Source organism: Mytilus galloprovincialis, chromosome 11 (assembly GCF_965363235.1).
Source record: "Mytilus galloprovincialis chromosome 11, xbMytGall1.hap1.1, whole genome shotgun sequence".
In the NCBI taxonomy this organism is placed as follows: domain Eukaryota; kingdom Metazoa; phylum Mollusca; class Bivalvia; order Mytilida; family Mytilidae; genus Mytilus; species Mytilus galloprovincialis.
The window spans coordinates 35,224,831-35,239,757 of record NC_134848.1 but is presented as its reverse complement, the minus strand read 5'-3'; positions in this window follow the sequence as shown (position 1 = coordinate 35,239,757).

The following is a 14,927-nucleotide window of genomic DNA, read 5'->3' as shown; positions in this document are numbered from 1 at the left end:
GAATATGGCCATTGTTATATTATAGTTCGTATCTGTATGTGTTATATTTTAACGTTGTGTTTCCATTGTGTTGTTTGTTTTCTCTTATTTTAGAGTGTGAATTCACATAACTATAAGACGTGTCAGGGTACTTATCTATCCCAAATCCATGTATTTGGTTTTGACGTTATATTTGTGATTGTCATATGATTTTGTCTAATGCTTAGTCCGTTTCTGTATATGTTACATTTTAATGTGTTGTTTTCTTTTTATATTTAATGCGTTTCCTTAGTTTTTAGTTTGTTACCCCAATTCTGTTTTTTGTCCATGGATTTATGAGTTTTTAACAGCGTATACTACTGTTACCTTTATATATACCATGGATAAACCTTTTTACAGTTAAACATCACTTACTTTATCATTTGCTCATTTCTTGTACAACAATTTTGATTTTCCATCATCTCCAAGGACAAATTTAAAAGTGTGTGGTTGGGTATGGCCACTGATTGAATTGATAAAATCCTATAATAGAAGAAAACAGCGTTAACTATTATAGTGTTATTAAGCTGTTTCTGCATTGGCCCTGTTTTAGATTATAGGTTAGCTGTATTGGACCCGAGACTAACGTGCATTACAAAATCACAGATTTGCATTACAAGTCATTAGACCTTAAAACACACTGAACATCATTTTAACTTTATTTATATTATATTAAGTAAAAAAATTAAATGAATGCAATATTTTTATTATGCCATCATTATGTAATCAATTATTATGTAAAACGTGGCAAAATATGGGTAAGGTCACCTGCATGAATTTAGCTCTATCATCTCTTTTTAACTATACAGAAAATTTTAACGAAATCTTAATCAGCACATCATGGGCTTCAAAAGAGTGTCTCTATAGTATTCCATTCTCTCATAAATCTCTATTTGGTGTAACACCCCAAGGGTGACTGGGGTATAGAAATATGGTCACTTGGTCTTCTCCCGACCGGCAGTAAAACGCTTGCCGAAGTGGGGCGTCCGTTTGGCTGTGCGGGATGTATCAAGTTCGCAGTCACGTCCGTCAGAAGGGGACGTTAAATCCGATGCCTCGTGTAAAGAGCGTGCCACGCTCTTTGCACGTTAAGAACCCTTCCAACAACTCTTTGATGGGTCCGTAGGTGGCCTGTTGCAAGGCAAAATTTCCGTCCCTATCCAATAAACCCTCAGTGGCAGTCTAAATTTCCCCGACCATCATCCCGGATTGCCTCTATTGTATCAACCTACCTATTGTATTTATTGTGAACTTGTTCTCGTCCTGAATATGCATGAAACATTTGCCATTGGAAATGAATGGAAGAAAGATTTGACTTAACATATTTCCTGTGAAGTTCTAAAGATGTGTGCATCGTGTGTATTTCCTGGCCATGATGTGTTGATATTTGTAAATTTTCCTGTAAAAGAAAAAATTCTTTATAGAGCACATGAAATTCTCAATAAGCGAATTTAGTTAAACCAAAAAATAAGGACATGTTTTCCTTTCCATTGAATTCAAATTCAAATAACGTTATCTATTCATCTTAACTTTGAATTGTCATTGATCAAAAACACATCTGCAACTTAGTTTAAGAGACAGTCCCACTTAATATGCTATAGAATTGCAAATTCCTTTGAACACGTGGAAACTATTATCAATATACCAGCACTCGTATATATGCATATATCTTGTATTTTGAATTGCTCAGGTATGCAATGGTTCAAATTAGGTACGAGCTGTCAAGGTACGAGTTTTGCAAGGAACTAGTTGACTTGCTTCCCTTTAATTTTAGTTTTTTCTATAACGGACATTACACTATTGTAAACATACCATCTGCATCACACACAGCCTGCACATTTATGCTGTGGTACCCTTTCCTGTTGACATAGGATGCCTCATCAGTGGTAGGTGCCTGAATTCGTATGTGCGTTCCATCAATGGCTCCAATCATCCCTTACAAGGTCTGATATCACCATAATACTGTGTCTGCTGAATCTGTATCTCCTCATCACTAAAATCCACAGAAAAGCCATCCTTGTTGCGAAAATGTCGTGGTCTTCTTTGTGGTGGAACATTGTACAATGATAAGCCAGCCATGATTAACGCAGTCGTAAGCATTTAATCATGGGTAAACAATTGATTAAAGTTAGCGAGGTTTTAACACAAAAGTTAACGATAATATTTTTGAACAACACTAAACATTATTATAACGACACGTTAACGACATCGTTAGTCTAACGAAACTTTGAAACAACTGGGCCCAGTACGCCAGACGCGCGTTTCGTTTACCACAACGGCATTATAAAGTCTGGTATGTAAAGATGAAGAGAGTGCAGCAAAAATCAGAAAGAAAATTGGTGTTGCAGACATTCTATTGACTTTCCGATCAGTTTTTCCTTAAGTTCAGTATATTTGTGATTTTACTTTTTTCCAGTAATTACACAGAAAATGTATATAAGCTCATCCGAATAAATTTGACGGTAGTTGGGACCGAGATTCATTGTCAAAGTAAGTTTAAATGTCTTCTGCTACTATGCTATTTAGCTTTACTTTCGATTTTTTTTCTATCTTGAGTTTTGCGTTCACATTTTTTACAAATTTGCTTGCCAATTGAGAGGTCGGAGATACTGTTGCTCGGAACATTTTCACTTGCAAATATATGTTAAGAACAAATTCTTGTTCCTGTATTTACGTCTTCCTCCTCTAAGTTTAAGGCATGTAACCACTAATTCCGTGAATTTTTTTAGGAATTCTGAAAAAAGCTCAAGTTTTTTGTGTTTCTTGATGAATTTTTGCACACGGCACATGTCCATCATTATTGACGTTTGTTTGCTTCAGCTACGTTACGGCGTCCTTAAAGACCAGATGTCGTCGCAGCGTACATCACAGAATATTACTCACGATGCAATGTATACCTTGTAACTGCAAATATACTATTAAACCTGTTTTATGATTGCAAATGAGACAACTATCCACAAAAGACCAAAATGACTAGGACATTAACAACTATAGGTCACTATCCCCACTAGTTTCTGTAAAGTTTCGTCATAAAAAATATCTGACGTCACATTGGAAAAGTAAACAGCCGATACCGGAAACAGCGGAAGTAACTTGCACGAGAGGCTTTAGTATGTGTTTTGTGCACGAGATGCCCCCTGATATGGGTTATCAGCCCGGGTGGGAAATTATGGCTTGTGAACTTCCGCTCATTACACATATGCAAAAGATATCGTATCAATGTTACGTATCTGATAAAAGTAAATAATCCAGTTGCATTACTTATCATTATAAGAATTTAAATTGGAAGATAGTTATTTAATCTACATTAGCGGATCTAGCCTAACCCATTTTTTTTTTACTATTATTCCTTTTTTATTATGTTTAGGTGTCATGGTGTAGTGGGGGTTTGCACCCAATTGTTAAAATTGCGGTATCGCGGTATCTGTAATCACATCCTTGTATTATGAGACAGATGTTTTTGCTATGCAATAATATTTGTATTTTTATGATTTGAAAGGTAGAAAAAAAAATGAAAAAGTCATTTTTTTGGTCTATGTTACACACTTACAAAAGCTCAATCAGAGGCAAAATTAGTTCTTTCGACAATCAACAGACTAGAAACAGATTATTTCAAAAGATCAAAATGTCCTGGCAAAGAATATTTAATAACTATGAAATCATATCTTTCTGACTAAACCTCAGAAAAAAACTGTTTCAAATAGTCAGGAGTTGCTGGAACAATTGTAGCCATCTGTTACTGCTGCTGATGACACTAGATCACTCAAATCCGTAATAATGGAAAGAAAACTGCTAATGTTTCACAATACAAGCATTTCTGATCCAATCAGAACAATTTTGATAGAGCTAACAGAAGACCTACACATGGAGGCATCCAATGATTATGATAATCAGTCAGTTTATCATTCAGAGACTCTTTGCTGAACTATGAAGAAAACGATGCATTACTTCAGAACCAGAAAACCCAGGCCAAAATGCTCAATGTTAACTTTCAGAGACAGAGGAAAAGGTGCTGAGATACACTTCTGTCATATATGTCGTTATACTTGAAAAAAGACAAAGAAAGATTTCTTGGCCCCATGAGGTCATTTCAGTGCCAAGCAAATTTGACTTTTTGTAATTTTTAACAATTATTTTATAACCTTTGATATTTTTTTTTTTTATCAAAAATGATTTCCTTCAGTATGCCCAGCTACACAGTATTTTCTCCTATGTATTGTATTAGACAATCTCAATGCTGCACCTCTAGGATCTCATCCTATAAGAGCTTCACGTACTTTGCCCTCTTTAATTACATGGACAAGACTTCTCAAACGAGCCTGGACAGATCTTAATCACATGAATGGGTTTCAACATCCATTAGGGAAATTAATAAATCTAACTCTTCATCCGAAACTACAGAGAAGGTGTCAACTATTGATAATGTCAGGAGCAAAACAAATAATCCGCTTGAACTAACAAATTATCTTGACATTGTTTTTTTTGGGTAAAACGGCTTCAAGTCGTCAATCCCATATGGGGTTGACCAATGTGACATCCGCTCACATCATTCATTTTGTTTTTATAGTGTGGAAAACCCCCCAACAAATCTTACTGGGATTGGTGAGAGGGAGACACACACATGAATAGATTGACTTTAAACACTTACTTACTCATTTCCCTTCTGTTTCTCGTGAAATTATGCATTGTGCCAGACAGACTCATCCGTGACGCTCATATAAAAATAGTTATAAACCAAACAAATACCAAGTTGAACAATACTGTTTCATTAAAAAGAAGTACGACAAAAGATATGAACCCCTTGAATTCATTCACTTAAAACTAAAGTTATTATCCGGAAACCCAAAGTGTCATTGCAAGACGACATTGTAGCTTCATGTAATACCAAAAAAGTGATTGCGCTCATATACAAATTTATCCCAACATTTGTTTTGTGATTTATACATTGTGTTGAATTAATATGTTTTTATTGAACTGGTAACTAACATTTGCAATTTATTTTTCAGTTAACGGACAGCCAGCTGTTGTACAACTTACTGATGGAAGAAAAGTAACATTTATGTAAAAGTCAAAAGCACCAAAATATGACTATGTAAAAATTTATGCACAGATGATGCTAGAGCTTGGTCTGATAGATATAGAGTTATTACATGCAGTGCTAGCATTGATTTCCTTGAAACCAGTTTATAAATGTAGTTATTGGTTAAAACAAATATAAATATGGCCAAAATGAAGTACACCTTTAAGGGTGCGCTCGATTTAAGCGACTCAGCACGAGGTGTTTTGGAATTTACAAGTTGCTTAGAACTTTTTGTAAAAAATAAACACTAGCACATCATAGGAAATCAAGTGAGTAATTTATGTTTCAAGTTTTATAACAAAAAACTCTGTATTAAAGGCTGTGGATTTTCTATAAAAACCTTGATTTATATGCCACAAAGTCCTCTTTTTCTATTAAATACAATGAAACAGTAAAAAATAATGATTTGCATCAAGTTTCCCCTTGGAATATGTACTAAATGGCCTATTTCTATTATTCATTATATCTATAGTTTTGATACAATTAAGGTTTGAAAAATTCGTACAAAAATGGCTAAGGAAGGGTACATAAACCTTAATACTATTTCCAGTTTCCTTTAAACAAACATCATCACAAATTTATACTTGTAAACAAATAACAGGGGGTCGAGTGATAAGCTACATGAAATTGAGAATTGCAAAAATTTGTAAAACTTTCTACCAAATATCATTGACGTAACATATAAAGCATGTTATGTGGTTGATCTTAAACTGATTTGATTAAAAACGTATACATTGAATTGAGTTAATCAACTTTTTGAGTGAGGAGCTGCAAGACATCCAATTCACAAGTAAAACATGTTTTATTCAGAGGCAGCTGAAGCCTTCCTCAGAGTGTGGGATTTTCTTGCCTTGTTGGTGACCCTCTGCTGTTTTCTGGTCTTAAGTCGGATTGTTGTCTCTTTGACAAATTCCTCAGTTCCATTCTCAATTATAAACATGTACCTAAAAATATTGCCACTTGTATTATAATTCACTGTTACATCGCACTACCATCCACTAATTCTTGAAAACTTGGTAACTAAATATCTTTTTTTTTTCAAGAAAAACGCAGTCTACATCCTACAACAGAAAGAAGAGCGGGAGCTTAAAAGTAAATTAAAACAAAGTAACTTCACATTACATACAATTATGACCCCGAATGTGGTGGACAGCACTATACTCCAAATATCTTCTTACCAGGAGTTTAATTTAAAACCCGACAGGGTGTATAAAATATACATTTGAATTTTAAAATGTTAGGTACAAGCAAACAACGACATGTTTTTTCTCGAAATGACAGGATTGATTGATTGATGGTTGCTTAACGTCCAGTGGCAAATATTTCATGCATATTCAGGACGAGAACAAGTTCACAATAGATACAATAGGTAGGTTGATACAATAGAGGCCATCTGGGATGATGGTCGGACAAATTTGGACTGCCACCGGAAAAGGAGGGTATATTGGATAGGGACAGACATTTTGCCTTGCAACAGGCCACCTACGGACCCCTCAAAGAGTTGTTGCAAGGGCTCTTAACGTGCAAAGATCGTGGCACTCTCTTTACACAAGGCATCGGATTTAACGTCCCCCTTCTGACCGGACGTGACTGCGAACTTGATACATCCCGCACAGCCAAACGGACGCCCCACTTCGGCAAGCGTTTTACTGCCGGTCGGGAGAAGACCAAGTGACCATATTTCTATACCCCAGTCACCCTTGGGGATTGAAATGGCAAGAAAGATTACGACTAAATAAAAAAACAAAAAAAACAATGAACACCTAGCTAATTTATCTTTCTTCTAGAAATTGTTGTTGTTGTTCATGATTAAACAGTTTAACTTCAGTATTCTAATAAAATAAATGCAACAGTATTCTAACAAATTAAAGAAGTTTCTATTGCCGGAAGTTTGAGAGCGCGTGGTTTCAAAGTTAAGCAACTAGATGTGTGCAGCCCCCAGACACCAATCGCGCCACAAATTGTTTGCATATGTCTATGACTGATGACAATTTCGATATAATTAATATTAAAAAAATATCATTATTTTAAGAAGATACATTTGAAGTGTGGAAGAAGCTATTGTTTCTTACAAGACCAAGGGACTATTTGCTTAACAACAAAGGTACATAAAATAGTACTAGAACTTAACCGCAAAATCGCTGGCATTTACAAATAATAAACTAGGATGATTTTTTGTAAAATATCTCGTGTCTGGAGAATTTGAGAAAAGGTAGCAAAAGCCCTTTCCCTTTTATTTCAAAGTCTTTATTTAGTTCTTTTAAATTCTATCATTTTCGCATTTCGATTCAAACCACAATCATTATTCACTAAGCTACAATGCATATATTTGGTAGAAGTCAAATTAAATTAAAAAAAAGCATCGCTTCAAACATAAAAATAAAAGTAACTGCTTATAGACCATTATTATTCTCATAAAATATGCTTCGAGACTAGTCCTTTATTTGAGCTTTATTAACATGGCAATGGTATGCAACAGACAATATTATGTTAAAGTAATTTTTTTGGTTTGATGTGTTTACTATTTGATTTTGTGTTAACGAAAGTCAATTAAACGAAGATGGCAAGCTTAATTATTGAAAATGATAATAGCAAAATTAACAAATTATTTGCACCCTAGCATTTTCTACACAGCGAAAACAAAACAATATACGATGATCAAAAACACTTGCTATAGACTACATCTCTTGCATTAAACAATTGGGGTCCGTAGGTGACCCGCTGTATATCATAATTTCGGCCCCTATCCAATATACTAGTACCTTCGTTTTAGAGTGAACGTTAAAAATTCTCACACCTTCAACCCAAATGGTCTCTTTCCTATTGTATTCCAATCTCATCCGTGTCCACAAAAAATCGCAATAAACTATCTTGCTATACCAATATTTGTGATTTTTTTCAAATTCGTGTCAACTATAAAATGTATGTACTTCAAGATTCCAAATTCTAAAACCGGTATTTCGACTTAAAGCTAAGGTATTGACGTGGGTGACTTTTATTTAAGAATTGAATGCTTCTTTTTCTAAATTCATTGGGGTGTAAAAGCGTTGACCGAAGTACATTTTGTATGAAGCGCGGAACCGCTTCATTCAAAAATGTGCGCACGGTCAACGCTTTTACAACCCTATGAAGTTACAAAAAGAAGCATTCAATACTTATAATTACATTTTTTAGCTATGATCAAGAAAAAACGAATTTTATATTGTTTTTATTTAATTCGCCTGTGCACTTTATTGTTAGACCACGTGTTATCATGAATGAAAAGTTTTATTGAGTGATACAATTGCTTACGGAATAACACGTGATGTGCTGTTAGCTAATCAGAATAAAGTATTATTATAATGAAACATACATCTAATGTAATTATTAGTGTGTACATGAACATGAAACCAGACCAAGTAAATGCAAAGATTAGTCGACCACTATTAATTTTCATTAAATTTTGTTCACAAGGTCAGCCTGTTAATAGTGTAGTAAATTGTGCACACAAGTACTGGTATGTTGATGTCCTCAATATTAAATCCCGAAGGTTGACTGGGGAATTGAAGTACGGTCACTCAAGTCTTTTCCAATTTATATTCGAAGGATGAGAAATGAAGTATACCCCTTAAAGAGACAAGATGACTATAACCAGGACTGTTTCGTACACTGTCACTCATACCGCATCTTTTTATCTATTATGTAAAGATATTCATTGCTCTCACAAATAAGAATATTGCAAATGGAGTTAATAGATGTTAAATGATATAAGCAAGAACAAACTCCATATTAAAATATATGGTCGCACTACTAACGACAAGGTCAGAAAAATACTAAGAACTAGGAAACTGCAGTTACATTACAAGTGTATATAAAACGCATAGTTCCAAGAACGGGAATTAACGGCGGATTTCCGTATTGTTTATACGAATAGATGGAACTTTCCGAAGCATATATAGGGACACCAAAATGAGCGAGTTTAGCTCTGTATAGCGAGTTTGTAGTACTCGTTTCTTTTCATTGATGTATATCCATTCTGAAATTTAAAAGTATCACATTTAGCACTTTATATCATTAAATGTATTGCATCTTCTACAGCTCGTACAACACAAAACTATAATATGATTTGATGTAAAAGTAAAAGAAAAAAAGCCGTCGCGTTCATTTCGATAATACAAATACTAAACTAAAGACGCGATATTCTCATTTTAAATTTGGAAAATGTTACAATAGACGCACTACTATAGTCATTTACATTCTCCTTTACGCATTTCTTACTGATGCGTGAGAGTTGTTCAAGAGAATCAATATATTTCAAAACTATTCCAAAACATTCTTTTTACCGGTTTTTTTTAATAATTATTCACAGATACTTATTGACGCCATAACAATAAGTGAAGAGCAGTCTGGTTATTTTTCTCAACTAAACCGTTTCTGATGTCCGATTTGATGTGTAGAGAGAAACATATCGGACCAAAAGTAAAAAATACTTGCATTTCGATAACCTCTTCCCTCCTCCTTTTGGCACGAATATTTGTATTGTTTACAAATATCCCAGAAGGGAACACTGCCATAAGCATAGTTTTTTGGATGTTATAGAACTCATCCTGTACTTCTATTATATTAACCCCAAGGGTGACTGGGGTATAGAAATATGGTCACTTGGTCTTCTCCCAACCGGCAGTAAAACGCTTGCTGAAGTGGGGTGTCCGTTTGGCTGTGCGGGATGTATCAAGTTCGCAGTCACGTCCGTCAGAAGGGGAAGTTAAATCCGATGCTTCGTGTAAAGAGAGTGCCACCCTCTTTGCATGTTAAGAACCCTTCCAACAACTCTTTGAGGGGTCCGTAGGTGGCCTGTTGCAAGGCAAAATTTCTGTCCCTATCCAATATACCCTCATTTTCCAGTGGCAGTCCAAATATCCCCGACCATCATCCTAGATGGCCTCTATTACAACAACCTACCTATTGTATTTATTGTGAACTTGTTCTCGTCCTGAATATGGTATTTCTCACTATATTTTAAATTATTTTTTTTAATTTTACGTATATATTTTCTCTAGTGTTTAAAAAAAATGTTTTTAAAAAATATTTCGCTTAACTCGAGAACTTTCTACGCATTCATTAAATTACACACTAATATTTTATGGCAATGCAAAATATATTGTTACTACCATGAAAATTAGCACTAAATGAAATGTCCCAGGGAAAATTCAGTTTGGAAACTTGAAATATTCCAGTAAAAAAAATGATTAATTTATTAAATTGTAAGCACAATTGTTTTGTACTAGATGCAAGCTTTAAAACTCAAATTATCAAAGAGATTTAGCTACAAATGAAATTAAAACCAATCAAACGCTCAAGCAATTCAAAAATTCTTAAAAGGGTCGACACAAGTGTCGTGCGATTACGTTAAGCTATTAAGTTGGGATTTGCTGGTTTTTTTTTTTATCTATGTACAAAAACAAAATCTTTCTTCACGATAGCAATAAAATAAAATGACGTGCTGCCAGGGAAAACGTACCTTTCAAACGAAACCGACTCTACGATCCCGTCAATGATTCCAGTATCCTCTACCCTGTCTTCCAATAACTGCAATACAAATTAATTTCTGCTTTACTAAATACTAAATCATATTTAAAAAAAGATTCAATACCTTAAATCAAGCTTTTGAATACATCCATCATATATATACAAGTCTAAATTGAAAACTACGTTCAAACCTATGATTGCGTTGAATAAAAACCGTAATTTTTATACGCGTGCATGTAAAACAAATTTCGTTGTAGAAGGGTCTAAATACAGCACAAACAACATTTTCCAAAAAAAGTGGAAAAAGTAAATTTAAACGAAACGCATTTGACTATCAGGTCGAACAACTGATGTTCTTTAACCCTGCTGACTGCCATTAGCAATTGCCAAAAAAAATTGATCACAAGATGTAACAAAATGGATCTTAATATAAATTCAATACTAAACAGAAAACAATGAACTGGTGGCCAAGATGTTATGCCACAAACATAAAGTGTCAATATACTGTTTGTACACCAGATCCGGATTTCGACAATAAATGTCTCTTCAGTGATGTTAGGAATCGAAACGGTATTTGGAAAGCTATATAATTTACCCTCAATATATATTATATATAATACGGAGGTATATGGGGAGGGTGTAGATCGTGCGAGGGCTGTATATAGCCATGCAAGGTCGTTAAAATCGTCCATCATATCATCAAACATGTTCAACACCGCCGTATTATTGCGTCTGTCCAAAGTAAGGAGCCTCTTGCCGTTACAAGTTTTGAATGTGTTTTTAATGATTTAAAAAAAAAATATTTAGAGTTTAGTATAACGTTCATTGTCGTTCTTCGTTTGATCAAAGGATAAAACTTAATGAAAAAAGATGAAATCGAATAAGTATACGAAATGCCTCAAAGGTTGTTGACGGAGAGGCGTTATAGCATCTGCAGTCATGAAAATCATTGGTTGGGACAACACTTTTTATCCGGTAGATCTTTCCGGCCTGGAGATGGCAGCCACCAACAGTATCTGCTAGTCCATTTCAGGCCGTCAACTTGGCTGTACGGCCATTATACTTGAGGTTCATTTCTCGCCTTTTTGAGCCATTGGCTATCTGTATTTCCCCTATCTACAATTCATGAATATTAAAGTTAACTTAGTTGGAATCAACTGTCCATCTCCATTCAATTGTAAAAGGTTATTATAGTATCAGATGAAAATAAATGTATATACTTTTTATAGTTTCTTGATTTTGAAAAAAAATGCATAACATTGAAACTAAAAGGGTCGTTATCACTTCATAACACAGCGAACATTTGAAAGATTGGGATTTGATTTTGTAACTACTAGCAAAAATTGTCATATATACACTCAAAACACAGGGAAATTATCGAGAGAATAAAAATAGCATTATTGATACGAAAAATCAAAGCGGTGGTTAAAATGTTATTTTGCACAGAAGGCGTTTCAAACAAAAGATATGTTGCGTAGAAGAAGACTATTGTAAAACTGATAGAATATAAAGTTGAAGACCCCAAAAATCTCATTTCTCTGGATTGAACAATATATGTACATGTATGTTGGTTACTATGTTATTCGTATTATAACATATTTGGCTAACATATGATTAAAATATGTTACTTTCTGTAGATATTACTCTGAAATAGTCGGTTTATATTGCGACTTAAGTAAAGACATATCAACTTTTAATACATACTCTTGTAATGCCAACTTTCCTCAAAGAAATTCGGACCCCGTTGAATATGGATGCCGCGTGGTTCATTGTATACACTGGGGGATTGAGAAATTGTTCTTTTAAACCCAACTCAGCTTGGTTGAGGGGACCACTTGTTTTCATTATCTGAAATAAAGAATTCGTGATGCAGTTTGTTACTATTTCATGGATATTGAAACTAATGTTATACTAGTTTATCAAACAAATAACTACAAACAATGTAAAAGAGATGACTGTGTAATTTAGATAAATTCATAGTTGGATATTTTAATTTGAACAGCGAAATGCTAAAATAATGTATATGTATTACTACAACACCTTCTGCTATGCTGTTACATAGTTTGGGTTTATATTTGTATTTATGTATTTTATGTATTATTGAAATTTTTGCAATTTAAATGTATACCAATAGTTTACATATAGACTTTGGTAATACAAATTTATACTACTAGTATCGTCTAATATTTTGCTTCGAAATCTGCAAGACTTCAATAATTATATCTTTGATTGCATACAAGGGTAGACCTTACTTTCTATGACATTAATATATTGAGGGTAAATTATATGGCCTTGCAAATACCATTTTGATGCCTAACATCACTGAACAGACATATGTTGTCGAAATCTAGATCTGGTGTACAAAAAAAATATTGACACCTTGTGTTTGTGGCATAACATCTTGGTCACAAGTTCATTGATTTCTGTTTAGTTTTAAATTTATGTTAAGATGCATTTTATTACATCTCGAGATCAGTTGTTGATGTTGAAACAATAAAGCATCAGCTTAAAACACATCATAGTAGCCCATACTGAAAATAATCTTTACGCCTGAGATTGACACAGGCCGTCTGTCTTCCTGTGTTAGATTATAGATTTATATCAAATTCGAGCTGTGCAACAACACTCACCTGAATTAATCTAACTAGAACATCAATATCAAGCACATACTTTCTACAGTACTTTATACCAAATCTTGAAATTCATGATCTTTCAGAGTGTGATAATCTGAATGACTGTGATTTTCATGTAGTATCGCAGTGTCAACTTCAAAGCTGCTACCTCTCATTTAATAAAGAAAAACCGAAGACAATTTAAGATGTTGTTTCGTGTATACCACAATTACAAATTTAAGATATATGTAGTATATTTTAGATTTTTTTTTTATTTTGCTGTCTGGAGACTCAGGTATATAAGTAATACTATATTATATACAATGTTGATTTAGATAGTTAAATATCTAGTGGAATAAGACACTTAAAAGAGGGACAAATAAAGGCAACAGTAGTAGACCGCTGTTCAAATAAAGGCAACAGTAGTATACCGCTGTTCAAAACTCATAAATCCATGGACAAAAAACAAAATCGGGGTAACAAACTTAAACCGAGGGAAACGCATTAAATTTAAGAGAACAACGACATAACACCGAAACGTAACACACACAGAAACGGACCAAGCATCAGACAAAACACCACGAGAATAACAAATATAACATGAAAACCAAATACATGAATTTGGGATAGACAAGTACCGTGCCACGTCTTATCTCAATTTCTCAAAAATAAGAGAAAACACAAACGACTCAACGTTAAAATGCAACACACACAGAAACGAACAATAATATAACAATGGTCATCTTCCTGACTTGGTACAGGACACTTTTAAAGGGGAATAAAAGTGGTGGGTTGAACCTGGTTTTGTGGCATGCCAAACCTCGCACTTTAATGGCAAAGTTAAATATAACATTGAAATGACAACATAATATTACAGGACTACAATACAAATTAATAGAACATATTAGACAAAGAAAAACATGCTTAATAGATAACAAAAAGCATCAGGTTTAAAATTCAATACGCCAAAAACGCGCCTTGTCCACACAAGACTTACTAGTGACGCCCAGATATAAAAGATCGAAAGTGAAAAAAGTACAAAGTTGTACAACACTGAAGATCAAAAGTTGAAAAGGTTTCGCCAAATACGGCATTGTTTTTATGCCCGGGATAAGAACATTCTTATAACCTTGATACTCATCAGCTGTACTTCCATTTTTTATTTAAGATGTGATACTTTAATTTTGAGGTATTGACAAATTCTAAATTTTATAACTATCAGTAATAAATCTAAATATATAAAAAAAATCCTTTTAAAACCATCTGATCCAGGGCTAAGCATATTTTTCAATCTTTGTAAAGCCTTTGTTTTTTTCTTCATTATACTAAAGTGATCTCACCTTTTAAAGTAGTATTATTATTTTGTAAATATCAATTAAGGCAACAGTACTTATCACAGATTGCAAAATCTCATAAATCGAACAAGAAGACAAAACTCATAAATCCATGAAAAAAAAAACAAAATCGGGGTAACAAACTATAACTGAGGGAAACGCATTAAATTTAAGAGTAGAACAACGACACAACATTAAATTGTAACACACACACACACACGGACTTATCATAAGACCAAATCCTATGTGAGTAACAAATATAATATCAAAACCAAACACATGAATTTAAGATAGATAAGTACCATGACACGTCTTATAGTAATGTGAATTCACTCTCCAAAATAAGAGAAAACAAACAACACAACGGTAAAATGT